Raw genomic sequence first — 25,129 nt, 5'->3', positions numbered from 1 at the left:
GAACGACCAACTTCCTGAAAGGCATCCTGGTATGTCTTGTTCATCTTCAACTGCTTGAGTGTCGTCATCTTCCCACGGCCAGCGAATGCACTGACGGTGTCACAGCCTGTAAATGCATGCATACCAATCAATGAATCACATACGCTGCCTCCCAATGTTCGGCTCAGAGTGGTGATATCCAGGAATCTTGTCCGGTTCTGTGTACCGCATTTCTGGAACAGGTGGGATGGGATTTTGTGGCACATGCCCAGACACAGGACCATGACATCAGTATCCTCCGAAGTGATGATGACCGACTTGTAACCAGATTCTGCTGCATGAAGAGCATGGAGAAGGAGGCGTGTGTCTGCTTCTTCTTGATTTGACTTAAGGTCAGCAGCCTCTTCCCACTGTTCTTTGGTGATCTTAAAGCAGAGCTGCTCACATGTGACATACAGCTCCTTCTCCTCAAGCTTCTCCCTGTGGTGTTTCGCCTTCCATTCTTCTACCAGAAACTTTATGAGACTTGCCTTGTTGGAGGAACTACTTAGAAGCTTTTTCCACTGCTGGATGTTGTGCCCATGTTGAATGTTCTTGAAATGGATCCCTGTGCCTTCATATCTGTTGACTCTTTCTGTATCTTTGATGGATGTCTCCTTGTAGACGTCAAAGACAATATCAATGCGCTTGCTCTTAGCACCCTCATGGATAGCGCGACTCATTGCTGTGCCTGCTAGCTGGCCAAATGTTGCATTGTTTCCCTTCAGTTTCTGAACCAGGCTCATCCCATCAATGATGGTTGCAGAGGGCTCGGGGATCACTTCTGCAGGACGAGCATTCCTCTCCAACTCCCTTGCGAGGGCAGCCTTGTTGGTCTTGCGGATAGACCCATCACCATTGGCAAGTGCCCATGGCAATGGACCCAGGGGATGAGTCAAGACATCACTCATTTGTAGCTTTCTGTTCTCAGCTACAAGTATCATCTGGCCAAATAGGTTTCTGTCAGCCTTCAAAATTACCTCCTTGCCAAGACCTTGTCTGCGTGTCTTCATTTGGATGTTAGAGAACGTTTTAAGTTTGTTCTTCGTCATCTTGTCATGAAACAATGTAGTTGGCTTATCGGTACCCAAACGCTCATCCTTGAATGTTTGATATGCATCCTCTCCTATACTGTATGCCCCTTGAAGGTCTTTGGCTACATCTGGTGGTGCTACAGTCGCTGTTGACAAACTGATAAGTTCACCATTATGCTCTTTGTTGAAGGGGTTCACCCAACCTGTCTCCAGCAGTTGAACGAAAGATTGGACATCGGCTTCATCTCTTCTAATCCTAGACACCTGTAGGTCTGAATGGCTGAAGTCAGTATATTGTTGGCCTACCAGGGCCCTCAGCTGCCTCAAGTACATACTGCGGTACTCTGATGTCAGGTAGAACCTGGAAACAGCTCCAACTTTGAGGCTGAAGCCTTTTGTGCCCCCTGGTGTCTGGGTGTCTTTGTTGATTGTCTCTTCAATGGTCTGGTCCACAGGAATTCGTCCAAAAGGATTCTTGCTACCGATCTGGACCGAAAAGCCACCTTGCATGAAGTATTCATGGACCTCTGGGTGTTCTATGGGCAGCCGAGACATTGTGGCATAGTAATAGGTTAGGTATCGGGCATAGTTGACCTTGTCATAGGCAAAACACCATGGTATCATCTGTCGGATTGCTCCTAGGTGAAGCATCCAGTTGCCTTCTCTTGAAGCTCGAACCAGGGCCAGATGGTCTCGACCATGTCCAAGTATGACATCCAGAATGCTGAGAGTTGTTCATTTCTGAGGGTCTCAAGATAAACTTGAAAGAGCTTCAGGGTAAGTGTGCAAGATTCATTATCCAAGAGCTTTTCGAAGGATCCCTGCGACACACTGATGCGAAAGTTTGTGATGTTCTTCAGTGTTTCATCCAGATGGTGAAGGTCCCTTGCATGGTTTTCTTCTAGCCATGGAAGGAAGTTTTTCCATGCAAGCCTCATAAGTGCTTCATAGACCAGCTTGTGTAGTCTCACTGCTCTGTTGTACCTCCGGCCGTCCATCACTCCAGACACTGATCCTTCAGCGATTACACCGGATTCAACACACAGATCTCTAAGGCCTGCATCCTGAAATCTGTTCCCTATGATAGAGAGGAGATTACAGATTGTGTGGAAGACACCCATTCTAATTATAATGTTCTTGAACTTCTCCTGTTTCCAGATAACCTCGGCAGCTTTGGCATAGAGTGCTTGATCAAACACACACACAATTCTGTTAAGCTTCAGGGTCTGCATGATGGCATGTGTTTGCTCCAAGACTTCATTCACAGTGGACATGGCTGTTGCAGGAGCATTGATAGTGGGCAGGTAGCTTACAGTGTCCTGGGCCACTACAATGTCGCTGCGGATTTTTATGTTGAACCCAGTCCAACTGCTGGTGGTCTGATCCTCATGGTCTGACATTCTAGCCAGAAGCCAGATATGGTTTTTGGTTTTTGAATCCTGGACCTCCTTGGTAGTGTTAACATTCGAAGTCTCAATCCTGGGTGGCTCTCCCCGCTGCCCAACATTGTATATCGGTAGCATTAATTCTGTCAGAGTTATGCTTCTTTTCTTCGACTTGGTTACATCTGGCAGGACTTTCTTTGTCACAGAGCATGCAACATTGGACTGAACAGCAATGCCATTGACTCTATGAGATGTACCTGCTCCACTTAGTGTCTCCTCAAGTCTGTCAATGTTATCCCAGGCCAGGGTTGTGAACACACCTGGGTAGATACTTGCTGGCATTGGGATGTCATCCTTTGAACATTCCAACTTCTGGATACAAAGGGCTGTATCGATCTCCTCAGCCATTGAATATGACACACAGTGGCCAAGACGATTCAGAGTTCGAATCAGTTCTGTATTGCCGGTCAAAGACTTAACTGCAAAGGATAGCAGTACGTGCTTTGGTGTACACAGAACGTGTATGTGTCAGTGTGTGTGCGTGTGTTGGGGCACCTCAGGGTGTCTTCAAATGTGACATAGCCCCCTAGATTTCTTCCAGTAAAATTTGCACTCCAAAAGTCATTTGGCGCTCCTTCCCTTCCGAGGCCTGCCGTTCCCCAATACTGCAGTGTACGACAACATATCGGGTGTTGTTGTGTTCGGGAGAGATTGGTGAACAAATAGTGGGGTGCATTTTTTGCTGGTACACCTCTTAAAAATAAAAAAATGAGCCTAAAATGACACCTTCATGTAAAAAATGCACTTTTTCCATTTTCTCAACCAAGTGTTTCCAACTACTGTGAAACACTGGTTGGGTCAAAGTGGTCACTATACCCCCTAAAAGATTCCTTGGGGGTGTAGTTTCCAAAATAGGGTCACTTTTTGGGGTTTCCACTGTGGGGGTACCTCAGGCAGCCTTCAAATGTGACATGGCCCCCTAGATTTCTTCCAGTGAATCCGCCACCCAAAAACCACATAGCGCTCCTTCCGTGTTGAGCTGTGCTGTGTGCCCATACTTTAGTTTACGAGTACATGTGGGGTGTTTCTATAAACTGCAGAATTAGGGTAACCAAGTTTGGGTTTGCCGTTAACCCTTGCTAGGTTGCAGGTAAAATTGGATTACAATGTAATATCTGGAAAAAAAATGAAATTTTGAAATTTCGCCTTCATTCTGCTAAAATTCCTGTGGAACACCTAAAGGGTTAACAGTTTTTAAAAATGAGTTTTGAACAGCTTGAGGGGTGTAGTTTGCAAAATGGGGTAATTTATGGGTGGTTTCTGTTATGTAAGCCCCTTAAAGTGACTTCAGAAGTGACTTGGTCCTTTGAAAAGTGGGTTTTGCTGTAAATGTGAAAAATTGCGCATAAAACTATAAGCCCTATTACGTCGTAAAACAATAAGGTTTCATTTTCAAAATGATGCCAATATGAAGTAAACATGTGGGGAGTGTAAATTAATAACTATTATGGGGGGTATCAGTATTTTTGTAAAAAGCAGAGAATTTCAAAGTTAAAAAATTGCCGATTTTTCCAAAATTTCCGAATATTTAGCATTTTTTTATATAGAAAGGTAAAATATATTGACTCCCATTTAGCACTGACGTGAAGTACAATATGTCACGAGAAAACAATCTCAGAATGGCTTGGATAGGTGAAAGCGTTCCAAAGTTATTAGCCCATGAAGTGGCACAGGTCAGATTGGCTTAGGCACTTGGGTACAAATAGGCCTAGGGCTGAAGGGGTTAATAAGCTACGTATATGTAAGGGCTATCATATCAAAAAATAAACTACAGACATGCATCTACCTAAAAATACCAAAGAGAATTAGTCACTCCGCTTGGTACCGATATCGTCAAATTTGGTTCTTGGCTCATGGACTAATAGAACCCTCCAAGCATTTATTATAAAGTTAATTCGTTATTGAATTGAATATATCTTTTTTTGTTGTCTAATTTTGCCTGTTTTAGCCTGTTTTTTTTTATTTGCACCACATTCTTTTTAATTTTCGCTTTCGTGTCTGTTTTGTTTTTTTAACCTTCGCGGTTATTGTTTTGTAGATGTTTATAGCCAATTCATCGATTGTAACCCTTTAAAAACATGGAATTTTTTAGCAACTAAACACTCCAATGTAAGATCCAGCATCTTCACTATAGCCCAGCTCCCCTGCATACTTGAGAGAATAATTGTTCATGTACACCAACTTATGGTCCGGCATCTTTCTTTGGTTTTGCTGTAGTTTTTTGAACTGCCCTAATTCACATTGAGATCGCTGACAAATGGAAAGGTTTTAATACTAGACACAGGATAGGACCGTCCCGATGGGCACACCTTGTCACGGTGGGATGGCTTTTATAGTTTTTTGATCAAAATAATGTGAACTAGGTCCCCAATGTTATTAAGATGTACTATTACTATTGTGATGCAGTGACCCCTGTTACAGGTGGGGGGCGCTGCATGGTCTTCCCGGAATACGCATGGAGGTGTATTGAGGCCATAGGAATGCATAGCAATTGCAGGCATAACTTTGGTGATGAGACAAAGTCTGGCATTATTGTGAATGGCCGGTATGTGTGTCGCAGAGGAAGATACCCTGCGCTGTCAGCCTGAAGTAAGGATGTTCTGGCACCTGTAGTCCCACAAGTAATTGTGTTTTGTAGAATTGTGAAGGGAGGCTTGCAGGGCTAGTTATGAGAGCTGGGCGGGTCAAATTAGCCACAAACACACACTTCCACCTAGGGGAGTGGTTACAAGTATAAAATGACCAGGGTGTGGGTCACATGTCTCTGAGAATGGATCTGAATGGTCTGTGCTGAAGGTCCTGAAAGAGCCTATGTGTTGGGAGTGCTATCTCCCTGAATAGCACATGGTGGGGCTTTGGACCTGGTGGCCTGGGGTGTTGGACGAACGTCCTGAATAGCACCTGGACAAGCCACACGCCTGTGTGTTGGACAGTCCCAGGTGGGGATGGACGTCCTAAATAGCGCACTGTGGAAGCCATCTGTGATGGGAGGTCCTGGGAGCAGGACTGGACAGTCTGTTGGAAGCTCCTGGGGGGGGAGACATCCCGGAAGCACCTGGAGAGACCGTGGTCCTGGACCGTCTGTGACGGCTTCTGTGCTGTGTGGGGAAGCTACCGTCCTTCGGTGGGTCTGGACTGACTTATGTGTGCCTGCCAGGCAAGTTGGTGATCCCCGTAAGGCAGTTTCCCCAGGAGAGTGGACTGACAAGGAGTCAGCGGATGGAGCACAAGCTCCCGTAAGGTACCTCAATAGACTGTTGGTGCTTATGAAGTTCAATTAACTGTGTGGTAACCCACGGCAACTGGTCAGAAGAGGACCAGTGTGTTTAGTTGCCGCAGACTTAATGATGTGAAACTTAATGTGATGTCCAGAGTGTGTAATGGACTGTTCGTGATATGGTTTATGAGTCTTTAATAAACCAAATAGACTGAATATTGCGGCCAAGCGAGTGTCGCCCAACACATGCGGTAAGCGCTATCTTACACTATGTACTTATTTACGTACTCCAGGGCATAAGCTCATTTTGTTTTTTTGGGGTGTTATGTCCATAATATAACAGCGATCTGCATAAAAAAAGAGAGTCACTTTGCAAATACACAACTCTCCTTATTTCAATCCTATTTTATGCTCCAGAGTTGCATTCATAATTCTGCTGATTACTACTGGAAAAAGGATACTTGCTTGCAGACAGAGCCCTACTGACTTAAAAAAGCTCATATAATACAGGATTGTTAGATGACTGCACAATGCCAAATATAAAAAGAACAAATAAAAATCACACTACACTCAATGCAGACACCGAACAAGCAGGGAATGCTGCACAATGAGTACATGATAAGTAATGTAATGTAATGTATGTACACAGTGACTGCACTGGCAGAATAGTGAGTGCAGCTCTGGGTATAATACAGGATGTAACACAGGATCAGTACAGGATAAGTAATGTAATGTATGTACACAGTGACTGCACCAGCAGAATAGTGAGTGCAGCTCTGGAGAGACCGTGGTCCTGGACCGTCTGTGACGGCTTCTGTGCTGTGTGGGGAAGCTACCGTCCTTCGGTGGGTGTACCCACCGGATGTAACTCTATATCAGTACAGAATAAGTAAGGTAATGTATGTACACAGTGACTGCACCAGCAGAATAGTGAGTGCAGCTCTGGAGTATAATACAGGATGTAACTCAGGATCAGTACAGGATAAGTAATGTAATGTATGTACACAGTGACTGCACCAGCAGAATAGTGAGTGCAGCTCTGGAGTATAATACAGGATGTAACTCTATATCAGTACAAAATAAGTAAGGTAATGTATGTACACAGTGACTGCACCAGCAGAATAGTGAGTGCAGCTCTGGTATAATACAGGATGTAACTCAGGATCAGTACAGGATAAGTAATGTAATGTATGTACACAGTGACTGCACCAGCAGAATAGTGAGTGCAGCTCTGTGACAGAAGTACAGAATTAAATATAGGAAAAGGACATAGTGTCACCATTTGTACCTTATGATAAAGCCAACAGTGTAAACATATAAGTAAGGAATTATATTTCATATTTAGGCTATGCATGGAGAACCTATTTTATTTAACCCATTATTACCAGGCACCTCCTAGCAGGAATCCATGAGATAAGTGTGTGATATATTTTGACACATTTTCTCGTTTTTTTTTTCCATCTGAAACAATATGATAAATGTCTCTCCGTGTTTTCTCCTTCTTCATGAAGGGGCCGCCAATTAATCACTTTGTTACAATTCTGCTAATGCCTGTGTGACGAGATTGTAAGCTTAATGAGCTCCCCAAGCCGTCTCCAGAAAATTAGCTCAGAGTACCAGGGGCTTACGCACAATTTCCCCAACAAAATGTGAAAAGACATAAGCCACAAGCAAAGCGGTCCTCCTGCTAATTAATACGTGACAACATGGTAATGACTAAAGGAGGAAAATCCCACAAGTGTCGGCCCAGAATCCTGATTAGGGCTGTACCAGAGGATCACTTTAAGGGTGACTCACTGTTTGTATGTCATGTACACTGCCATGTAGTGCTGTGGGAAAAAATGTACCTTCTTAAAGAAACTGATTCACAGGTCAAAGGAACACCCACAGTTATACTCAGTGACCACAATAAGGAAATCATGGATTCTTGATGAATTCATTATAGTAGTTATAGTCTTCTAAATAAGAGCAGTATTATAGTAGTAGTTATATTATTGTACATATAGGGCAGTATTACTGTATATTAGTTATATACTTGTACATAGGAGAAGCATTATAGTAGTTATATTCTTGTACATGGAGCAGTATTATAGTAGTTATATTCTTGTATACATGGGGCAGTATTATAGTAGTTATATTCTTGTACATAGGGGCAGTATTATAGTAGTTATATTCTTGTATACAGGGGCTGTATTATAGCAGTTATATTCTTGTACATAGGAGCAGTATTATAGTAGTTATAGTCTTGTACATAGGAGCAGTATTATAGTAGTTATATTCTTGCACATAGGGGCAGTATTATTGTAGTTATATTCTTGTACATAGGGGCAGTATTATAGTAGTTATATTCTTGTACATAGGAGGCAGTATTATAGTAGTTATATTCTTGTACATAGGAGCAGTATTATAGTAGTTACATTCTTGTACATAGGGGATAGTATTATAGTATCTATATTCTTGTACATAGGAACAGTATTATAGTAATATTTTTGTACATGGGGCAGTATTATAGTAGTTATATTCTTGTACATAGATGCAATATTATAGTAGTTATATTCTTGTACAGATGGGCAGTATTACAGTAGTTATATTCTTGTACATAGGAACAGTATAATAGTAATTATATTTTTGTACATAGCAGTATTATAGTAATATTCTTGCACATAGAGGCAGTATTATAGTAGTTATATTCTTGTACATAGGAGGCAGTATTATAGTAGTTATATTCTTGTACATAGAGGGCAGTATTATAGTAGTTATATTCTTGTACATAGGGAGCAGTATTATAGTAGTTATATTCCTGTACATAGGAACATTATTATAGTAATTATATTCTTGTACATAGTGACAGTATTATAGTAGTTATATTCCTGTACATAGGAACTGTATTATAGTAGTTATATTATTGTACATAGGAGCAGTATTATAATAGTTATATTCTTGTACATAGGAACTGTATTATAGTAGTTATATTATTGTACATAGGAGCAGTATTATAGTAGTTATATTCTTGTACATAGAGTGCAGTATTATAGTAGTTATATTCTTGTTCATAGAAGCAGTATTATAGTAGTTATATTCTTGTACATAGGGAGCAGTATTATAGTAGTTATATTCTTGTACATAGGAGCAGTATTATAGTAGTTATATTCTTGTTCATAGAGGGCAGTATTATAGTAGTTATATTCTTGTACATAGAGTGCAGTATTATAGTAGTTATATTCTTGTACATAGAAGCAGTATTATAGTAGTTATATTCTTGTACATAGGGAGCAGTATTATAGTAGTTATATTCTTGTACATAGAAGCAGTATTATAGTAATTATATTCTTGTTCATAGAGGGCAGTATTATAGTAGTTATATTATTGTCCATAGGGGCAGTATTATAGTAGGTATATTCTTGTACATAGGGACAATATTACAGTAGTTATATTCTTGTACATAGGGGCAGTATTATAGTAGTTATATTCTTGTACAGAGGAGCAGTATTATAGTAGTTATATTCTTGTACATAAGGGGCAGTATTATAGTAGTTATATTCTTGTACATAGGGGCAGTATTATAGTAGTTATATTCTTGTACATAGAGGGCAGTATTATAGTAGTTATATTCTTGTACATAGGGGGCAGTATTATAGTAGTTATATTCTTGTACATAGGGAGCAGTATTATAGTAGTTATATTCTTGTACATAGAAGCAGTATTATAGTAATTATATTCTTGTTCATAGAGGGCAGTATTATAGTAGTTATATTATTGTCCATAGGGGCAGTATTATAGTAGGTATATTCTTGTACATAGGGACAATATTACAGTAGTTATATTCTTGTACATAGGGGCAGTATTATAGTAGTTATATTCTTGTACAGAGGAGCAGTATTATAGTAGTTATATTCTTGTACATAAGGGGCAGTATTATAGTAGTTATATTCTTGTACATAGGGGCAGTATTATAGTAGTTATATTCTTGTACATAGAGGGCAGTATTATAGTAGTTATATTCTTGTACATAGGGGGCAGTATTATAGCAGTTATATTCTTGTACATAGGGAGCAGTATTATAGTAGTTATATTCTTGTACATAGAAGCAGTATTATAGTAATTATATTCTTGTTCATAGAGGGCAGTATTATAGTAGTTATATTATTGTCCATAGGGGCAGTATTATAGTAGGTATATTCTTGTACATAGGGACAATATTACAGTAGTTATATTCTTGTACATAGGGGCAGTATTATAGTAGTTATATTCTTGTACAGAGGAGCAGTATTATAGTAGTTATATTCTTGTACATAAGGGGCAGTATTATAGTAGTTATATTCTTGTACATAGGGGCAGTATTATAGTAGTTATATTCTTGTACATAGAGGGCAGTATTATAGTAGTTATATCTATTTGCGGTAGTTGTATTCTTGTATGAGACAGTGAAGATGATTTGATACTTCGTTCTCCCACCATTGCACATCACACAGCAGGGGGTGACAATCATTGCTAGTTGAGCTCCTCTTGGGGTTAAGGGAATATGAAATATATAAGATATGATGTAAAAATATTAGGCAGCAAAAATGCAGTCAGCACAATCTGTTCTATAAAGTCTCTTCAGTTTGTAATTTAGGAATGATTGCTGCACATGCGATGCTAATATCAGCTGTCAGTGGAATTGCCCTTTAATGGGTTTTCACTGTAGTTCTGGGAGAAATGGAGAAATATCGCCTTCCATAATGTTCCTAATCACTTCCATTGAGCGTCTTTGTAATGACAATATAACTGGAAACTTGTGCTACGCTGCTGTTTGCATTCTGTCCAAATGTAGCCACAGCCTCCATGATACAAATGGCTTCACATTAAACGTCATTGCTCCCAGGTCCGGGCTCCTGACTGATATCTCAGCAGCTTATTAAATCCCCATCACATTCCTTAATGCGAAAGTACCCACTTCCAGCAGATGTGTCCTATCATTAAAGCCGCCTGTAATATGCCGTAATCCCAGCTTGCTGTATTAATGCTTTGTTTGTCTTTAAGCACAGATGGATATTTTTTTATGAGGGCTGCTGTGCTGATCGGACCCCCTTGAGGCTCAGACCCGGGGCAGCTGTCTAACTAGTGACTAGATATTTCCCCTCCGGCATTGAGTGACAGGATATAAATATCTTTACTGCATTGTGGAAAACATGGATTGATTCACAGGAGCCGAAATACAATAGGCTTTCTTTATTAATACATTAATACCGCCATCCCCAAATGTGCTGCAGTTCGTAGTCACCCACCAGATGCCAACTTTTTGTTTTCTACTATGACGGCTCTTGGACTATTACTTGTCTACGAGTAGCAGTAGATCCTTGTAAAGAAACTTCTGGGGAGACCTTGGAATTTGCTACTTGATTGTGGTCTTTGGGTTGTCTCATCATGTACAACCTCTTTAAGATAGATGCGCCGTCAGTGGAATGATGTGGGCTGAGGAAATAGTTGGTTTGATCAGGGAGAGCAGTGGCGAAGTGGCCAGATGACTCAACATCTGAACTGCTCAGACCAAGCAGGGCAGGAGTCGTGATGATGACTCCATTTAAAGGGAACCTATCACCCCCATAATCGGAGGTGGGCTAGGCCCACCGGCATCAGAGGCTTATCTACAGCATTCTGGAATGCTGTAGATAAGCCCCTGATGTATCCTGAAAGATGAGAAAAAGAGGTTAGATTATACTCACCCAGGGGCGGTCCGCTGCGATGGGTGTCGCGGTCCGGTCCGGGGTCTCCCATCTTCTTACGATGACGTCCTCTTCTTGTAGTCACGCCGCGGCTCCGGCGCAGCCGTACTTTGTCTGCCCTGTTGAGGGCAGAGCAAAGTACTGCAGTGCGCAGGTGCCGGGCCTCTCTGTCCTGGGTGAGTATAATCTAACCTCTTTTTCTCATCTTTCAGGATACATCGGGGGTTTATCTACAGCATTACAGGATGCTGTAGATAAGCCCCTGATGCTGGTGGGCTTAGCTCACCTTCGATTTTGTGGGTGACAGGTTCCCTTTAAGCTGTACAAAACTAACTGCATGAACATCACCATCCCTAAACACATTTGGCTTGGCATGCTTATTTCAATGAGATGAGAAGATAAGCTGCTGCTATACATCTCTCTTGACAAAGCAAAAGGGTGGACATGTTAAAATTCAACATGCCGGATCCCTAGTTTCCCCAGAAGATAATTGTGAAGACCAGATATACATCCAATTGTCAGTTGTCTACTAATCTGTCCGGTATCCTGCTTCCAGATGTATTCCTGTGACACTTTGCGAAAGGTTGTGCCCATGTGCCAGCTAACAGCCCCTTGAAGGGTGTGTGCTAAATGCCCCTCACTCCAGTAAAAGTGCCTGAGACATTTCCACAGTGCTCCAAGTCTAACCCAAAAGGTTCTTTAGTCTTCTGTCACTCTTGGGTTGCCTTCAGTTGGGAATCAGATAGTTCTCCAGATAGTTCTCGTGTCTGCTGCCAGTCCTGATTCACTCTGTTTTTCTGCTGTTGATCAATTACAGCTTCAACTTGCCACTTTGGCACCATGACCTTGGTCTTCACCTCCATGTAGGCTGCTCCAGGGAAGTGAGCTGGACATTCTCTGTGGAGAACTTCACACAGACATACAGTAAGGAACTCACAATCACACAAAATCTACTTATTTGTTTAGACCTATGGCACATCCTTCAGGTGCCCAGTGGGTCCCCATCTCCAGACAGCCCCTGACCCCATGGGTTTTACATTTATGGGTAGTCTGAATGTACAGTATGTCTCCATGAAGTCAGACAACCATAATTTTGTCAACTTTTTTAGGTTCGGGTCAGGGACACTTATAGGTCATGCACTAAATGTCCCACTAACGACAAGTTGGGGTTCAGGGAGGAACAACTATTTTACCTAAAATCTCACAGTTACACTGAGGAGATTGTGATTTCTCTGATTTTGTCAGTAGGACCACTTGGATCTTTTGTGATGGGTGGGCTTATGAGGTCCTATAGGTGTAGAAATCCTTTTGTGACCTTTGTAACCTAGATGACTCCTCCACTGTGGGTGGGCAGCGAGCCCCCTATCTACCGTCTTGCTGTGGCAGATCCTACCAGCTCCTGGAATAAGCTTTTACTTGGCCGAATATAAACACCTCTCTGTCGAGATACAGAAAGGTTCTTCATGTAAGAGCCCGGGACGACACACGGCTTTATTTACTTTATCGCTTCATAGTGAACTCACTGTTAAGAGCCTAGATGGTGCCAGAAAAAAAATCCCATAAAATCTTCTACAAGCTTCACACTGTTGGACAACTTAATAAAAAGGTGTCCTATAAACGACAACCCAGCCCACCCACCCCAGACCTGTCACTCATGAGACACTGCCATGCTGATAGGGGAGAGCTGATCTGACCAGAGGGCGGCCGGGCAAACATTGCGCCAAGGAAGGAGCCTTGTAGACACTTTCTCTCTGATTTGTTATGGGGTTTGGACTTAAATTATTTGACTTATCAGTGACCTTTACCATTTCCAAATGGATCTTGGAAAATCAGGAGAAGATGTAGCAGAAGGAACCAGGTCTAATCATAAAGTAATGTAGTGGTCAGAAATTTCAAAAGGGAGAGGAAAGTAATATATAAGGGCAGCCATACAGGGAAAAGAGATTTCTGACACTAGGAAAAAAGCTTTTCTTCCAGAAACAGTGCCAAGGCACCAGCATCCGCAGGCTGTGCACCCAATGAAAGTGGTGCAGGGGCAATACCAGAGACAAGCTGTGGCCAAGAGTGGAGCTGTTTTTTTTTTTAAAAAAGCTACTTTTTTTCTTATATCATAAACCCTCTTATAGGTATTTGATCCAAGTTTACTAATGAGACTATATTGATTCTGAAGGATGCAGAGAAAAAAAGGCTCTTGGATGTTTGATAGACATGGAGTCCGAATCATGGAAAAACCTTGAGAAGCTGAAGTCAAGAGGAGTCCAAGCAATGAGAAATGTTTAATCCAGTGGTTAAATTGGATCTGTCGCCAGATTTCACAAAACTAACTGCATAGATTATTAAATAGATGTGATGTCTTCGACTCAATGAAGCTGGTGTACTTACTATGAAAAATCTATTTCAGTGTCGCTGTATAATCCTGATACTAAGATGAGCATTTTGTGAGGAGGGACACTAAGGAGCTATCAATCAGGTAACATTGGCAGTTCTTCATCATTGGCTGGCAGGAGGGACACTAAGGAGCTATCAATCAGATAACATGGGCAGGTCTTCATTATTAGAAGGGAGGAGGGACACTAAGGAGCTATCAATCAGGTAACATTCATCATTGGCAGGGAGGAGGGACACTAAGGCGCTATCAATCAGGTAACATTGGTGGTTCGTCATCATTGGCAGGGAGGAGGTACACTAAGGAGCTATCAATCAGGTAACATTGGCAGTTCATCATTGGCAGGGAGGAGGGACACTAAGGCGCTATCAATCAGGTAACATTGGCGGTTCGTCATCATTGGCAGGGAGGAGGGACAATAAGGAGCTATCAATCATATAACATGGGCGGGTCTTCATCATTGGCAGGGAGGAGGGACAGTAAGGAGCGATCAATCAGGTAACATGGGCGGGTCTTCATAACTGCAGGGAGGAGGGACACTAAGGAGCTATCAATCAGGTAACATGGGAGGGTCTTCATTATTAGCAAGGAGGAGGGACACTAAGGAGCTATCAATCAGGTAACATTGGCGGTTCGTCATCATTGGCAGGGAGGAGGGACACTAAGGAGCTATCAATCAGGTAACATGGGAGGGTCTTCATCATTAGCAGGGACGAGGAACACTAAGGAGCTATCAATCAGATAACATGGGTGGGTCTTCATCATTAGCAGGGAGGAGGGACACTAAGGCGCTATCAATGAGGTAATAATGGCGGTTCTTCATCATTGGCAGGGAGGAGGGACACTAAAGATCTATCAATCACATAACATGGGTGGGTCTTCATAATTGCAGGGAGGAGGGACACTAAGGACTCGGAGCTATCAATGAGATAACATATGCGGGTCTTCATTATTAGCAGGGAGGAGGGACACTAAGGAGCTTTCAATCAGGTAAGATTGGCGCTTTAAACCAAGAATAAACCAAGATTAGAGATGAGATACAAGGAATCCAAACCAATGGAAAAGCAGAGAAGACAAGGCAAATAGCTAAACCAAAGAGTCAAAATGAAATCTGAGCCACAGGAAAAAACAGGAGATTGCAGCAATGAGAAAGCCAAGGAAAGTTTAAGAAAAGAGACAATCAATAGGTAATTTCTGGCAATATCCTGACCTCTCTAATGTTTTGGAGAACACAGTTTTCCAGTGGTCTGTAGTCACCTGTGCCACCGGCACTGACCAGTAGACATGACAGCCGTTCCTTGACTGCACGTCATTCCACACAGAATAAGCAGCAGTGGTAGTGAGACGATGACAACACTATTATCCGTCTCAGAAATCTTCCTTTCTCATTATTAATGCGGCGTCATCAGCTCCAGATTTTCAGAGAGCAAAAACTTCTTAGGAAATGTCAAAATGACTTTTCTCTGAGATAATTAACATGTAGCCATTAGCTAGAACATACGTTTATAGTTGAGAGAATGCAATCCAAAAACCCATAAAAGCTTTAATAAAAGAAGACCTTGACTTTTAAAGGTCATTCAACTGCTGAGATCTTGGGCATCTGATCCCACCCGAATTGAAAAGCTCCTTACCTGGGTGACGATCAACGCAGGCTCAGAGGACGCCAACTTTTCCTTGAAATGACTAATAAGCTAGGTGGAGAACTTATTCCATCGTTGGGCGCTGTTTCCTCTATATCTCAGATACTTATCCTTCTAAGTTTGAGGCAGGATCTAAGTCACATCAGCCATCTTTACCAGCTACAGAGCTATCATTTAGTCACAGGATCAACCAGAAATCATAACATTGCACAGTCCCTGTTCTACACTTCTCTCTATCTTTAGGTTTTCGCTGAAAATCAACTAAGGGCCTAATCCACAAAAAGGACTGAAAATTTTCCACAACACCAAACATGGAATCAGCAAAAAATATCTACATGTTGAAACATCTTATTAGATCGATTTTCCCATCTTGTAAAGTGATAAAAACGCTAGAAGAAGTCATCACTTTACGATTGGTGGTGGTCAACCCAAAGGTCTGAAAGCTCTGCAGGGCCGAGTGACTAGGGATGGATGCAGTTCTTCAATGTATGACCATGAGCATGGGGAAAAGAAGGTGCTTTACTATCTCAGACCCTTCATTCTCAGGATAAGTGAGGGCTCTAGAGGTAAGACCCCACTAATCATCATTGGCAATGTTTTTGTGAATGTTCAAGTTTGGCTCTTGCTGGAAAGTCTCACTTTTGGGCACTGCTTTCACAAACCGCATCCCTTTTAAGCCCAGGAATCCCGGGACATCAAAGCTGGTGAGAAACTGATGGCTGATCCTCATTATATATACAAAATTTGACTCAAGAATGGCCTCATGGTCTGCAGCTGGAGTCATGAGGATGTAGAAAAACCCAAAATTTAGCTGAAGGTACTCAGAAAAAATATTTTTAAAAGGGTTGTGACGTGACATGAAAACATTATGGAAGGTGCGTCATTGGTCAGGATCTGAAGACCGGAGAGGTGGGGACCATCCATTACTGGCAACATAGGTATATGCCAGGCCACAAGGGGCAAAAGTAGACTACTGGGCAACCTTCAAAACCAATCCCTGAATGACGAGTCAATACACCCCGCAGTGCAGGGGGTCACAGGGTGTCAGGGGGCGCCGATCTCCTCTGCATTCCTGACAACTAGAGCTCTTTCAGTTTTTATTTTCTCTTCCACTGGCTCCCACTGCAGCTACCCTGACGTATGACCACACTGGGGGTAATGAGTCGGAACATCATTCAGGGATTTAATGAGATGAAACGCATTCTTTACATCTTCTCCTAAATTAAAATTTGCATTAGAAAGATGAATGTGTAACCGACAGTAAAGAGTAGTCGCGCAATGGTGCAAGCCTGCAAAAACAGAAGACTTTTGCCCGGACTCCTATTATTCTAGCGCTCGAACACAGCAGATAGCAAAAAGATACTCCAGAATCACAGCGAATTCACCAGAGTTATAACGTGTAACTGAATAATGTGCTCGGTACATGGGAACAACACAGTGTCCGAACAAGAAGAATAACACAAGCAGAATAGTAAGTGCAGCTCCGGAGTGTAATATAGGATGTAACTCAGGATCAGTACAGGAAAAGTAATGTATGTACACAGTGACTGCACCAGCAGAATAGTGAGCGAAGCTCTGGAGTATAATACAGGATGTAACTCAGGATCAGTACAGGATAAGTAATGTAATGTATGTACACAGTGACTGCACCAGCAGAATAGTGAGTGCAGCTCTGGAGTATAATACAGGATGTAACTCAGGATCAGTACAGGAAAAGTAATGTATGTACACAGTGACTGCACCAGCAGAATAGTGAGTGCAGCTCTGGGGTATAATACAGGATGTAACTCAGGATCAGTACAGGATCAGTAATGTAATGTATGTACACAGTGACTGCACCAGCAGAATAGTGAGTGCAGCTCTGTGTATAATACAGGATGTAACTCAGGATCAGTGCAGGGTAAGTAATGTAATGTATGTACACAGTGACTGCACCAGCAGAATTGTGAGTGCAGCTCTGGAGTGTAATACAGGATGTAACTCAGGATCAGTACAGGATCAGTAATGTAATGTATGTACACAGTGACTGCACCAGCAGGATAGTGGGTGCAGCTCTGCTCAGCTGCTGCTCATTGTCCTAATTGTGGGTGCGGTCGCTGCTGAACCTGCTGTGTGCTCCTGAGCTCCTGGGAACCACCACCTCTCCACCCGGGGACCTGCTCTCTCTCTTACCCAGGGAGTGAGTGGGTTTCCTGGGATGAATGAGGGGGCCAAGTCCCAGGCTTCTGCTTCCCGGACCAGGCTGGCGGGGGGCAGAAGGAACCAGCAACCAGCCTGCACATCAGAAGATTCGGGGGTGAGACGCTCCACCAGGAGTCGCAGCAATGTGGCTCCTACTCCCCCCAGGTCTGCAGAGACCCAGAGAAGCCGCAAGGCTTCCATGGAGGAGAAGCCTGCTAGCGTGCAAGATAGCGGTCCTTCCGGAGGAAAGCTGAGTGCTCACGGAGGTGAGGCCGACCTCACTGAGGAGGGTTGGGCGCTGCAGAGACCCCAGGAGTCTGTGTCCACCTATGCCTCCCGGGTCATGAGCCACCTTCGTGAGTACGAAGATGCGAGTAAGACCTTGAGAAGGCTGCGGGAGGAGCTGCGCTGCACAAGCGCAAAAGCTGCAGGCGCCTCCAGACCCAGGAAGACGCAATTCCAGGCGGAGGTAAAGATCCTGAAGATTGAAATTAATGACCTGGAGGTAAGAAAAGCATTTATTCGTGAAAAAAGTGGACCATTTAAAGAAAAGCTTATAAATGAAGACCGATTTAGAGAAATGGCTGATAACAGAGAGCAAAGGCAGATGGGGCTGCAGCCTGAGAGCCAGGTGGATGATGATGATGATGATGAGAAGGAGGATGACCAGCAGAAAGCCCCACCTGGCAGCCTGCTTAGGCTACGTTCACATTTGCGTTGTGCGCCGCAGCGTCGGCGCCGCAACGCACAACGCAAACAAAAACGCAGTTGCGTTATGAACAAAAAACGCAGCGTTTTGCGCCGCATGCGCCCCCCCAAAGTCTAGACAATTTTTGCAATTTTTTTGGAAAACGCATGCGTCGTACAACGCACCACGACGCAAGTACTTGCGTCGTCTGCGTTGTCAATGCAAATCAATGGGAAAAAGGCGCATCGACGACGCAAAAGCGACGCAAACACGACGCATGCGTTTTTTAAAAAGTCGGCGCCGCAAAAAAAATGCAACATGTTGCGTTTGCCGCGCCCTGACAGGTGCGCCCTAACGCCGCATGCGGCGTACGACGCACCAAAACGCATGACAACGCATGTACATGCGGCGCCATGCGGCCCCAATGTTAAAGATAGGGCCGCACGACGCATGCGTTTTGGTGCGGCGACGACGCTGCGGCGCACAACGCAAATGTGAACGTAGCCTTAGTCACTCACAGGCCACGTGCAGCGAGCTCCCTGCTGGACAGGCTACAATGACATCTCGTCGCAGTTCTGCTGGCTCTGGGGAGGACAGTGACAACATCGGCCAGGGAGGGGCGCTAATGGCAGAGATCAAGCTCCTGGAGTCCCCAGTGTGCCTTCAGAACTTCCATCTTGGTGATGATTTACCAGAGGAGGCACCTGGGGGCCAGAAAAAAAAAAGGCAAAGAAAACCACCAAGCCAAAGCTGCAGGAAGCGGTAAGCTATGTATATGCCCCCCTCCCTGTACCCCCTGAGTCGGCTGCAGGGTCAGCTCGCTGTATAAGCCCCGTTGCCCAGCCCAGCCCGGGTTCTGCTGTGGATCCGGTGCAAAGGCACGGGGAGATTACAAAGCACGGTAGTGAGGCGCAGAGCTCTGTCTCTGCTTGTAGTAGCAGGGACGTAGCAGCAGGTGCATCAGCCGAGAGGCTGGACAGTGAGGGCGGCCCGGCGGCAGGCGAAAAATCAGGCCACGACACTGTGGTGCGCTCCCCAGTGGGAGGGGGGAGCAGCCCGGTGTCAGGGGCAGCTCCGGTAGCCTCGGTGCCCCTGAATGCTGTTGCCGCTGATCACTTAGTTGAGAAGCGGCGGCAGTGTGAGGGGGTTACCGGGGCTGGGCGTTCTGGTCCTCCCACTAAAGTCCTGTTCTGTGTTGGCGTCGCTGGTCAACAAGATGCTGATATGAAGGATCAGCGGCGCGCCACAGCGGCGAAAGATCAGCGGCGCCTGGTATCAGCAGTAAAGCAGCAGAAAATATCATCTGATGATGCGGAGGGCACACGTAAGACCAGGGGTGAGGTCGCCTCCAGTTCTGTGGAGGAGACTCAGCCCCTTGTGCCTGATGATGCGGAGGTCAAAATGTCACCCCCTGTTGTCACTGGTCCAGCAGGAGTGAATGTGGTGGTCGGTATGGATGAGGAAAAGTCTTTGTCTAGTGGTGTGGTTGCTGGTTTGGTAGAGGGTGAGGGGGTTATGGAGGTGGGTAATGGTGATGCTGTTGGTGTGGATGTGGTCACTGGTCCGGTTGCCCCCCCCGGTGGTGGCAGCACCTGTGAGGAGTTTTGCCGCTGTCACCTCCGGGGGAAATAGGGCATCCTCCTCGTCTCTGGGCTCTGGGGACGGCATGTTGCAACGGCGTCTCCTGGAGGCTCTAAAGAAGGGAGAGAGATCACTAATGGTAGAGGGTCGAGAGGTTGATCTATCCTTCTGGATAGAGAGGCATGGCCTTGGGGCCTTCCGAGAGCAAAGAGGGGGGGATACAGTGTGGTCCCTCCCAACAGCTGGGCCAGGTAGTGTGCGTAGGAATGTGGTCCGTCTTCGGTGGAGGGGCAGTGATGCGTGTCCTCCAAGGTCTAAAGTTGTGGAGCTCCTGCTGAGGATGGGCTTCAAGGCGATTGACATCTATGCCTTGATACATCCCTATTCCACACCTGAGTTTGATGTCAGCTTTGTTCGGCCGGAGGGGCTTGAGCTCTTCTGGTCGAACTATGAGTTGGCAAGAAATGAGCCTGGCTGGCGAGACTTTACCGTTCAGGTGGTGTCTCGCCAAAACCAAGTCAAGAAAGTGACCGTGATGACTTGTAACGAGTCGCTTTCTTGTTACGACATCATGACGTGGCTTGGCCGGTATGGAGAGGTGGTAGAAATGCCAAAGAAAAACCGTGACAAGTTTGGTATCTGGTCAGGGGCCTGGACGTTTATGGTAAAACTTAAGCGGTCAGGGGGTACGGTTGCCCACATACCATCATCTGCCTTCCTGGGTAGGGATCGTATCCTGGTCTTCTACCAGGGGCAACCGAAGCTCTGTCACAGGTGCGGCGACCCCACACACTTCAGCGCAAACTGCACTGTGCAGAAATGTGCATTGTGTGGGGATATTGGCCATCTTGCTGCATCTTGTGTGGAGATTAGGTGCCACCTGTGTGGTGAGTTAGGTCACCCATTCAGCCGTTGTCCTCGATCCTTCGCTAACGCAGTCGTGACCCCGGTGGGAGAAAGCCGTGAGGCTGATTCTGCTGGGGAAGGGACTAGCAGGGGTGAGGGAGCTGAGGGGCCAAGGAAGAAAAGCAATAAAAAGACGCCTGCCCAGCTAAGGCGTCTAGACAAGCGCAGACAGGATAGGGAGCTGGGCGAGCCTCGGGCTACTGGGGCGGCTCCTGTCCTGGACGCCAGTCTTGCTGCTGAGGCCCCGAGGGATGATGAGTTGGATGAGGAGGTCAGGAGGATCCACAGGGAGGAAAGTGCCACTGCCTCAGAGTCCTCCCATTATGAAAGTATGGATGAGGATAATAGGCAGTGGCTAGAGAACAAGCGTAAGCTCGGCACCAAAAAGAAGAGAAAGAAGGGAGATAAAAAATCTTCTCCCGCTCTGACCAAGGTACCTAAGGAAGGAAAAACCGACTCCCCTCTGGATGGTCTTTCTAACCGGTTCCAAGCCCTTGAAAACATCTCTTCCTCTGAGGAGGAAGCTGAGGGTGAGGTTCTGGCTTCGGCGGGGCTCACAGGGGACGCCGAGTCTCCTTCTTCGGGGAATGTAAGATCTGTCATGAATCCCCAATGGCTAGGGATAGCACAGGACAAGCAAAGTATAACAAATATCGGACGAGCACTAGGGTGATGGAACCTGGGCTGACCGCTGCCCTACGCCTGACAAACGCAACTAGAGATAGCCAGGGAGCGTTCCTACGTTGGTTCTAGACGCCACGCACCAGCCTAAGAGCTAACTAGTACTGCAGAGAAAACAAGACCTCACTTGCCTCCAGAGGAATTAACCCCAAAGGTATAGTTGCCCCCCACATGTATTGACGGTGAAATGAGAGGAAGGCACACACATAGAGATGATGTATATAGCTTTAGCAAATAGAGGCCCGCTGAAAACTAGAAAGCAGAATGATACAAAAGGGGACTGAGCGGTCAGCAAAAAAACCCTAATCAAAAAAACCATCCTGAGATTACAAGAACCCATGTGCCAACTCATGGCACATGGGGAGAACCTCAGTCCACTAGAGCAACCAGCTAGCATAGAGACATTCTAAGCAAGCTGGACCAAAAACCAAACAACTGAAAGTCAGCACTTAGCTTATCCTGAAAGATCTGGGAGCAGGTAGGCAGGAACCAAACAGAGCACATCTGAACACATTGGTAGCCGGCAAGGGAAATGACAGAAAGGCCAGGTAAAATAGGAAACACCCAGCCTCTGATGGACAGGTGGAAACCAAAGGCCGCAACCCACCAAAGTCACCCAGTACCAGCAGTAACCACCAGAGGGAGCCCACCAACAGAATCCACAACAGTACCCCCCCCTTGAGGAGGGGTCACCGAACCCTCACGAGAACCCCCAGGGCGATCAGGGTGAGCTCTATGGAAGGCGCGGACCAAATCAGTCGCGTGAACATCGGAGGCGACCACCCAGGAATTATCCTCCTGACCATAACCCTTCCACTTAACCAAATACTGGAGTTTGCGTCTGGAAACACGAGAATCCAAGATCTTTTCAACAACATACTCCAATTCTCCCTCCACCAGCACCGGAGCAGGAGGCTCGACCGAAGGAACAACGGGCACCTCATACCTCCGCAACAACGACCGATGGAACACATTATGAATAGCAAACGATGCTGGGAGATCCAAACGAAAAGATACAGGGTTAAGAATCTCCGAGATCCTATAAGGACCGATGAACCGAGGCTTGAACTTAGGAGAAGAGACCTTCATAGGGACAAAACGAGAAGACAACCACACCAAGTCCCCAACAAGAAGTCGGGGACCCACGCGGCGACGGCGATTAGCAAACTGCTGAGTCTTCTCCTGAGATAACTTCAAATTGTCCACCACCTGATTCCAAATCTGATGTAGCCTGTCCACCACCACGTCCACTCCAGGACAATCCGAAGATTCCCCCTGACCAGAGGAAAAACGAGGATGAAACCCCGAATTACAAAAAAAAGGAGAGACCAACGTGGCAGAACTAGCCCGATTATTAAGAGCAAATTCGGCCAGTGGCAAAAAAGCAACCCAGTCATCCTGATCAGCAGAAACAAAACACCTCAAATAAGTTTCCAAGGTCTGATTAGTTCGCTCCGTCTGGCCATTCGTCTGAGGATGGAATGCAGACGAGAAAGACAAATCAATGCCCATCTTGGCACAAAACGTCCGCCAAAATCTAGACACAAACTGGGATCCCCTGTCAGAAACGATATTCTCCGGAATCCCATGCAAACGAACCACGTTCTGAAAAAACAAAGGAACCAACTCAGAGGAGGAGGGTAACTTAGGCAAGGGCACCAAATGAACCATCTTAGAAAAGCGGTCACACACAACCCAGATAACGGACATTTTCTGTGAAACCGGGAGATCAGAAATAAAATCCATGGAAATGTGCGTCCAAGGCCTCTTCGGGATGGGCAAAGATAACAACAACCCACTAGCCCGTGAACAGCAAGGCTTAGCTCGAGCACACACTTCACAAGACTGCACAAAGGTACGCACATCCCTAGACAAGGAAGGCCACCAAAAAGACCTGGCCACCAAATCTCTTGTACCAAATATTCCAGGATGACCAGCCAACACAGAAGAATGGACCTCGGAGATGACTCTACTGGTCCAATCATCCGGAACAAACAGTCTTTCTGGTGGACATCGATCCGGTTTATCCACCTGAAACTCCTGCAATGCGCGTCGCAAGTCTGGGGATACGGCGGACAATATTACCCCATCCCTAAGGATACCAGCAGGCCCAGTGTCTCCAGGAGAATCAGGCACAAAACTCCTGGAAAGAGCATCTGCCTTCACATTCTTTGAACCTGGCAGGTATGAAACCACGAAATTGAAACGAGAAAAAAATAATGACCAACGAGCCTGTCTAGGATTCAAACGCCTGGCAGACTCAAGGTAAATGAGATTCTTGTGATCAGTCAAGACCACCACGCGATGTTTAGCACCCTCAAGCCAATGACGCCACTCCTCAAATGCCCACTTCATGGCCAAAAGCTCCCGATTACCCACATCATAATTGCGCTCGGCGGGCGAGAATTTTCTAGAGAAGAAAGCACATGGCTTCGTCACCGAGCCATTAGAACTTCTCTGTGACAAAACCGCCCCCGCTCCAATCTCGGAAGCATCAACCTCCACCTGAAAAGGAAGTGAAACATCTGGTTGACACAACACAGGAGCAGAAGAAAACCGGCACTTAAGTTCCCGAAAGGCCTCCACGGCCGCAGGAGACCAATCAGCAACATCAGCACCCTTTTTAGTCAAATCAGTCAAAGGTTTAACAATACTGGAAAAATTAGCAATGAACCGACGATAAAAATTAGCAAACCCCAAGAACTTCTGAAGGCTCTTAACAGATGTAGGTTGTGTCCAGTCACAAATAGCCTGAACCTTAACGGGATCCATCTCAATAGTAGAAGGAGAAAAAATGTACCCCAAAAAAGAAATCTTCTGGACTCCGAAGAGACACTTTGAGCCCTTCACAAACAGAGAATTGGCCCGCAAAACCTGAAACACCTTCCTGACCTGTAGAACATGAGACTCCCAGTCATCAGAAAACACCAAAATATCATCCAAATACACAATCATAAACTTATCCAGATATTCACGGAAAATATTGTGCATAAAGGACTGAAAGACTGACGGAGCATTGGAGAGTCCAAAAGGCATTACCAAATACTCAAAATGGCCCTCAGGCGTATTAAATGCGGTTTTCCACTCATCACCCTGTTTTATCCGCACCAGATTATACGCACCACGAAGATCTATTTTAGTGAACCACCTAGCCCCCTTAATGCGAGCAAACAAATCAGTAAATAATGGCAATGGATACTGGTATTTGACTGTAATCTTATTCAGAAGGCGATAATCTATACAAGGCCTCAGGGAACCATCTTTTTTTGCCACGAAAAAAAAACCTGCTCCCAGAGGGGACGAAGATGGACGAATATGTCCCTTTTCCAAGGACTCCTTAATATAATTCCGCATAGCAGTATGCTCTGGCAGTGACAGATTAAATAAACGACCCTTAGGGAACTTACTGCCAGGAATCAATTCTATAGCACAGTCACACTCTCTATGAGGAGGGAGCGAATTGAGCTTAGGCTCCTCAAAAACATCCTTATAATCTGACAAAAACGCATGGATCTCCGAAGGAGTCGATGAAGCGATAGAAATCGGAGGTGCATCATCATGAACCCCCTGACATCCCCAGCTTAGCACAGACATTGTTTTCCAGTCCAGGACAGGATTATGAGTTTGTAACCATGGCAGACCAAGCA

The sequence above is a fragment of the Ranitomeya variabilis genome, chromosome 4 (genome assembly GCF_051348905.1).
Source record: "Ranitomeya variabilis isolate aRanVar5 chromosome 4, aRanVar5.hap1, whole genome shotgun sequence".
Classification (NCBI taxonomy): Eukaryota; Metazoa; Chordata; class Amphibia; order Anura; family Dendrobatidae; genus Ranitomeya; species Ranitomeya variabilis.
This window is presented reverse-complemented; position numbering follows the sequence as displayed.